Below are 8,399 nucleotides of genomic sequence, written 5' to 3' on the forward strand. Positions count from 1 at the left end.
AATGGAGCGCTGGTTTTTCGACCGTAGCAGACGCTATGGTTAGAAGATTTCAAATCTTTTTGTACCAAAATTCATCATTCATCAGGCGCTAAATTTTGTATATTCTGAATTTTCTGAAAAAGAACAAACAAAAAAATCCCCTTCAGTAATTCCAGTTAACTTCTATGTATTACGTCAATACATTACGCCAGGTACGTCGTGCATGACGTAATGTATTAGCGCAGTACATCTAGATCAACTGGAATTACTGAAGGAAATTTCTTATTGATTTCTTTACGGGAAAGTCAGAATATACAAAATTTAGCGCCTGATGAATGATGAATTTTGGTACAAAAAGATTTGAAATCGTCTAACCATAGCGTCTACTACAGTCGAAAAACCAGCGCTCTATTTATTACGGCACAGCCTTTAGGCCTAGCTTGGCTTACACAGCCTTTAGGCCTAGCTAGGCCTACACAGCCTTTAGGACTAGCTAGGCCTACACAGCCTTTAGGCCTAGCTAGGCCTACACAGCCTTTAGGCCTAGCTAGGCCTACACAGCTAGACAGACAGTAGGCCTACGTTGTATGGGCACAGTTGAGTTAGGTATACATACATGTAGCTCTTTAGTATACCTTTTGACTTACACAATGCAGTAGCTACAGAGTAGCCCTAAACCCAACCATGCATATGGTACACATGTGCACGACGCAATGTCGAAAGACAACGTCGAAACGACAGAACGTCGAAACGACAGAATGTCGAAATTTCAGATATCGACGTGATTGTGTACACAAAATCACCGGAAAATGCAAGCCTGTGTTCATGCTCAACAACAATAACTGATATATCCACCAAAAACTTGGTGCTATCCCTAATTAACTTTCTTAACTGTACATAAAGTGAATATTCTAATTTCAAAATAAATTCTTGAACTGTATTCATTCGAATACAAAAAGGAGGAAAAAAACTTTCTTGTCTGTCCATAAAGTGAATATTATAATTTCAAAATAATTTCTTGAAGTACATGAATGACAGCGGTTTTGCACAGAGACTTAAACAGCAGCTCACTGCTTTGGCTTTTGTCCCCCCTTCATCCGACATCTCAATAGCCTTCCATGATGGGTCGAGTAATTTGGGAAATATCGGTCTTTATTGCCGAGTAAGATTTTCTTTAAAACAATAACCAACTTCAAACAACCTCTTTTAGTCATGATTAGTCAAGTGCCACTAATATAAAAGGCACACATCACCGAATAATCAGTGAAATGCATATTTCGACATTATGTCGCATTCGACCATTCGACATTCTGTCTTTCGACGTTCTGTCGTAGACACTTGTTGTACACACATCATGTACATGAAATCGGAGCGACAATTTGTTTCAACAAATTATTATTATTATTATTATTATTATTTTTTTTAAGATTTGTCCAGTTCTTTCCACTGTTTCAGGTAAAAATGTTCTATATGTTTTACTTCTTCTTTTCAAACTTACCGCTAACCAAAGTTGTTGTTCAGAATCAATAACAGGGCGATAAGAATGCGAACACAATCGAAAGTTGTTATGCACCGCCATTTTCAATGTTTTGAATCAAGTCGAGTGAACTTTCGAAATCAGGTGCGTTCTGATTGGCTGTATACAAATGAGTTCATATTGGGGTTCGCAAGTCTCACGATATATCACGCTATTTATACATTTCTATGTGTGTTGTACACACTATATTCAGTCTATGTTGCTTTTGATGCATAGTTAGAAATGGATCTATGCATACGTACAAAACGTAGTTAAGTAGAGAAGAGGACGTTTTGTACGTATCGCAAAACAGGCGTGATTCACTAAGAGTGAAGGTGTGAGAGCGTAAAAGGTAGAAATACGTTTGGCACGAGCAGCCAAAGTGAGTACGAAACGTCCCGAACTTACGTACGTGTACAACCCAAACTTTCACGCCCTAGCAAGCATGGCAACAAGGTGACGCTACTATATAAACAATCCAAAGGACGCTCTCCAAGTGACTAAAAACCATTTATCCATAATTACGTAGGTAGTTGGTCCTAAAGGGGAATTATATGATAATTCTGCACATTATTTTTTTTCTGCTATGAGCACTTCCCCTATTCCCCCTATTCATCACCCAACCAGACCCCGCAGTATGATGCCTGACGTATGAGAGTCAGGTGCGTTCTGATTGGCTGTATGCAAATGAGTTCATATTGGGATCCGCAAGTCTCGTGGGAATAAAAAATTCGCGCCCGGCTCATGCATCGTCTACAATGCCAACTCTCCCCGCAGCTGTATGTTTTCCTCCCACATCGAAGTACGCACCACTGCCTTACTGAACTCTACACCCGCCTCTCTCCCACCAGCGTAGTTGCCCTCCTGGACCTCAAAAGTGCTTTTGATGTAGCCAACCATGAAATCAATCTTGACCAGCTGATTACCTTCGGAGTGCAAGGAAACCTTCTCCGGTGGATTCGGGGATATCTGAGCAACAGGAAGTCACGTGTTCTCTTTCGAGGTGTGTGCAGTTCTTACGAGCAGTTCGAACTCGGTACCCCGCAAGTTGGCGTACTAAGTCCTTTTCTATTCAACGTCTTGATGCACCGCTTACTCTTACTTCCTCCTAACAATCCCGGTACGACATCTGCATCCATTCCAACTCGCCCGCTGACCTCCAACTCGTCCTAAATGGCTTCTACACGTCAACTACCGTTTGTGGTCTCATCATTTCCCCTGAGAAGAGCAGAATATTTTCATCTCGTATCCTCCAAGCATTGCCGATGTTCAACATAGGAGGTAATGCTATCCCTCAAAGCACACAGTATACATACCTTGGAGCACCAGGCCGGATCACTCCAGTCATACCCACTCGACAACGTATCCATCCCCTTGTTAATGATATTGATCGTCTACAGGCCCCTTTTTACCCCTATCAAGTGGCTTGCCACAAACTTCACCGGCTCTTCATTACCACATTTCTTCGATCACTCGTTGACTACTTATCACCTGCCCTTTGTCAACTTCCCAGGAGAGCTTTGGAACCTCTCGAAAAAATCTAAAATAGAATTATGAGATTTATTTTAGGTTGCCCTCCTTCGACTCGCATCGTTAACATGCAAAATGAGCTTGGTCTACCCTCGCGCGTAGAGAGAATATATGCTAATATGGCAATTCTCTCTGTATAATGGCTTCGATCGCCATATCTATCCCCAAACTTTACTGCTACTATCAGGGCGTCGCTTCAACCTGACGATGCACCCCGCCTCCCACTTCGTCCAGGAGGCCGCAGCCTCGTCACTACAGTGTGCAACACACTCAGAAACCTTGACCTCCACGTCCCTGAAGAAACGGTTGAACCCGACTTACTCCCGTGGCGAATCTCCCTCCCTAACGTCACCTTCACACCAACCTCCAAATATGACCTTCCTGCACTTCAAAAGCAACTAGCACTAGAGACCATAGACAACGTATCCTCAAAGATCCCTGCAGCGCATGTTATCTACGTTGATGGCTCGGCACAGGTTGATGGAAGAGCAGCATGTGCCATGTACTCACCCACCCTACAGCCACCTGTGGAAGCTGGATGGATTGGACGCAGGTTACCTGTGACATCAAGCTCCACGTTTTGTGAGCTACACGGAATCCTCGACGCAGTAACATATCTTGTAGACTGTGACGTCAATGGTGCGATCGTTTGTGACTCCCAACCAGCTCTACACGCCCTCTCCTCACCCAGACCCAACTACTATCGTGTTGTACAGGCCATACTGACCCAACTCGCCGTTGCTCACGAGGCATCTATGGCCGTGTCTTTCATATGGATACCTTCTCTCATCGACCTTGCTGGCAACGACGCGGTTGACCGTCTTGCCAAAGCAGCCTGTGCCTTCGTCTTAGACGACGAACGCGTAGTACCCTCTCTCACATGCCTCAAAAACAGAATACACGCAGCCACTCACGCCGTAACAACACGCCAAAGGGATGCGGAACGAGCCACCAGTGTCTCCAAACAACACCACGACCACTTCCTACCCAGCCGCCACAAGTATCGCCGACGCCAAAGATTATATAGGAAAGATGGGAAAGCTTCTATTTTTTACTTATAAGAAAACGTCATCCATCCAGCGTGAATGCGCGCCATCTATCGACAGAGCTGCAAACTATAAATCGGAAGTGGCGTAGCGCGGGTTTCAAATCATACTTAACTGGTATTATATATAGTGTTTATGGAAATTTTAAAACTGATCCTTTCGCTAAAATAATCAACATCTCGAAAAAGTTTTATTTTCTCTTTATAAAATAATGAGTAGTAATTCTATGACTTTGTCACTTTGGCATGCAAACAAGACTATTTAATATATGCTTTACACACATGATCATATTTATAAAATCAAAAGTTGGTAAAATACTTCTGCACAATACATCATTCATTACTAAATTTTTGAAATTTAGTAAACAGTTAAAATTTAAAAGGTTATTTTAGTTATATTTATTTTATTATTTCTGTAATATCATGTTTTTCTTATTTGTGCTTGTGCTTATGTTTGAACTTTGTATACTTATTCAATTGTCTGTACACAAATTATACAAACAAGGATAGTAAAAGTTTGGTATACCTGTACATGAGATTATTTTATTTGCAACAAAGCAATACTGTCTTGTAAAGAACATATACCAAACAAACTAAAAGAAATAACATTATTCAACTTCAAAAATGAACCATACATCAGGCAACCAAAACATGCAATCAGATATTAAATACCAAACAAAACATTGGAAAATCAGTAATCAAAAACAATAATACGAAACAATGATAAACAAAGAAGCAGACATAACATGCATATTAAGCAAAAATAAAGCAAAAATGTTAACAGAACAAAGGAAAATCCCAAAAGCAAACAAACAAAAATATATACGTATGTAGCAAGACAGGTACTGTATTGTAAAAAACAGACAAACATAAAAGGATGAACATGCAAGAAATAAGTCACAAAATCAAACAAACAAGATTTGCAATCATACATAAAATAGTTTTTCAGAGGATAAAAACGTAACTTCTTTGATCAAATTACATGGAAATCACACATTTTAGAAAAAATTGGTAAAATAATGCAACCATATGCTAGTTTTTATATAAAATTATGCATTTGAGCAAAAACCGTCCTCGTTTGAGATTTGGTCGACTATGAGTGAGTCGGACGGCATTCGTAGCCACGGTTGGTAATTTTGCAGAGGATAAAAACGTAATTTCTCTTTGATCAAATTACATGGAAATCACACATTTTAAAGAAACTAAGTCAAATAATGCAACCATATGCTAGCTTGTTTTATACAAAATCGTGCATTTGGGTATAAACCGTCCTTGTTCGGCGTTGGTCGGCTATTAGTGAGTCGGACGGCATTCGTAGCTGTGGTTGGTAATTTTGCAGAGGATAAAAGCGTAAATTTTCTTTGATCACATTGCATGAAAATCACACATTTTAAAGAAAATAGGTCAAATAATGTAACCATATGCTAATTTTTATATAAAATTATGCATTTGAGCAAAAGCCGTCATTGTTTGGGTTTAGTCGGCGTTGGTCGACTTAGGTAATATTGCAGACGATAAAAACGTAACTTCTCTTTGATCAAATTACATGGAAATCACACATTTAAAAAGAAAATTGGTTACATAATGCAACCACATGCAAATTTCTATATAAAATTATGCATTTGAGCAAAACCCGTCATTATTTGGGTTTGGTCGACGTTTAGTGAGACCGTAAAAGAACAAGCATAACACAGAGAAATCATTCAACAAAAACCGTTAAATTATAAAAACTACCAAAGAAGCAGTCACAACCTGCCAAAAAAAAAAGAAAAAGAAAAAAAAGATACATGCGATTCAACTTTTTTTTGCTGTGTATTTGGCCATTTATTCAAAATTAAGGTAAAAGTTCATAACTTTACCACTTAAAAATTCAACAAAAACCCACTGTGTTGGATAAGAAGAAATGAAATAAATGAATTCCATATATTTCGATCACGGACTGTGATCCTCTTCAGTGGAATACAGAAAGGTAGAGCAAAAGGCATGTCTTATATACAATAAAAATAAGGGACAAGGGTAGGACTCAGGTAGCATCTAGTACTTTGCGGGGCAGGTCACCCGCCTTCACCAACGATGGTAACAATTTGTTGACTGCCCAGGTGGTAATGCAGTCAGGTGATCACTGCCCATATGATATATTAAAATTTGGAAATTTGTTAATCAAGGATGATTCTATTATTTTTCTTTTAAAACTGCATTTTGAATTAAAGATAATCTTTGCCTCATTCCAATCCATATGATGGCCTTCCTTGTCTACATGTTGGAAGACAGCGGAATTATGTTGTGCGTATTTAATTGAATTTTTATGTTCTTGCATCCTAGTATATAAATCTCTACCTGTTTGTCCCCAATATACATTGTTACAATCAGAGCAAGGGAGTTTATACACACCTTGATGTATTTCTTCTCTAGGTCTTTGATGTACATTGACTATTTTCTTAAACAAATTATTGGGATAACTAAAAACAATTTTAATATCTTCCTGTGGAAGAAATTGAGAAATGTAATTTAATTAAGGACCTATTATAAGGCAATTTAATACAGTTTTTGTCCCAACTGAAGTTCTTACTGGAATGGGAAGTGGATCCAAAGTAACTAGTTTTGGCTTTACTTAGGGCTCTATTTAGAAACCAATCAGGATACCCTATTCTTTTTAATTGATTCCTGATGGTTGTTATCTCCATTTCCAAATAATGTGGACTACATAATCTAAGTGCCCTCAGGAAAAGACCTGAGGCAACACTATATTTAATTTTATCAGGATGGTGACTGAAAAAGTGCACATAACTCCCCGTATGTGTGGGCTTTCTGTACACTGTGAAGGACAACTGGTCCTGATGCCGTATTAATAGGATATCTAAAAATGGTAGTCTATTATCCACCTCCCATTCAACTTTGAATTTAATATTAGTGGCTAAGTTGTTTAGTTGTTCAAAGAAAGCATCAAAAGATCCCCATTCGTCATCCCAAATCGTAAAGATGTCGTCCACATACCTATACCAAAACATTCCTTGTGGCTTAATGTCTTGTAAAAGCACTGTCTCGAAATACTCCATATATAGGTTAGCTGGGGAGAGATTAGATCCCATTGAACATCCGAACTGCTGTTTATAATATTGATCTTTAAATGAGAAAGTATTAGTGTTAGCACATAATTCCGTTAATTTAATGATTTTGCTGACAGAGATTGGTAGTTGGTCCCGATAATTTTGTAATTTTGTTTCCAAGAAAGCTAAAACCTCAGCTACGTTGATGCAGGTGAACAAAGAAACTACATCAAGACTTAGTAATTTTCTCTGCCCAGATAAATGATGATTCTTGATCTTACTTATGAAATCTTCTGAATGTTTTATATGCGAGTCGGAAAAGCACCCTACAAATTGTGATAAAATGTTCGTGAGCCATTTTGATGTCTTACTCGTACAAGAATTTCTATTTGAAATGATGGGTCTTAGGGGAACACTTTCTTTATGAATTTTTGGGAGTCCATAGAAATTAGGTAGTTGTGGGTTTATGACTAATAAATTATTATTAAAAAACTCTTTTCCCACGATATTGCGTGCTCTTCTATTGAATTCCGATGCAGTACTTTTGAGAGGGTAAGAACTTCAGTTGGGACAAAAACTGTATTAAATTGCCTTATAATAGGTCCTTAATTAAATGACATTTCTCAATTTCTTCCACAGGAAGATATTAAAATTGTTTTTAGTTATCCCAATAATTTGTTTAAGAAAATAGTCAATGTACATCAAAGACCTAGAGAAGAAATACATCAAGGTGTGTATAAACTCCCTTGCTCTGATTGTAACAATGTATATTGGGGACAAACAGGTAGAGATTTATATACTAGGATGCAAGAACATAAAAATTCAATTAAATACGCACAACATAATTCCGCTGTCTTCCAACATGTAGACAAGGAAGGCCATCATATGGATTGGAATGAGGCAAAGATTATCTTTAATTCAAAATGCAGTTTTAAAAGAAAAATAATAGAATCATCCTTGATTAACAAATTTCCAAATTTTAATATATCATATGGGCAGTGATCACCTGACTGCATTACCACCTGGGCAGTCAACAAATTGTTACCATCGTTGGTGAAGGCGGGTGACCTGCCCCGCAAAGTACTAGATGCTACCTGAGTCCTACCCTTGTCCCTTATTTTTATTGTATATAAGACATGCCTTTTGCTCTACCTTTCTGTATTCCACTGAAGAGGATCACAGTCCGTGATCGAAATATATGGAATTCATTTATTTCATTTCTTCTTATCCAACACAGTGGGTTTTTGTTGAATCTTTACGAATGTGTTACGACATTACTTTA

The sequence above is a fragment of the Oratosquilla oratoria genome, chromosome 26, assembly GCF_046742065.1.
Source record: "Oratosquilla oratoria isolate Oo_2021 chromosome 26, ASM4674206v1, whole genome shotgun sequence".
Taxonomy (NCBI): Eukaryota; Metazoa; Arthropoda; class Malacostraca; order Stomatopoda; family Squillidae; genus Oratosquilla; species Oratosquilla oratoria.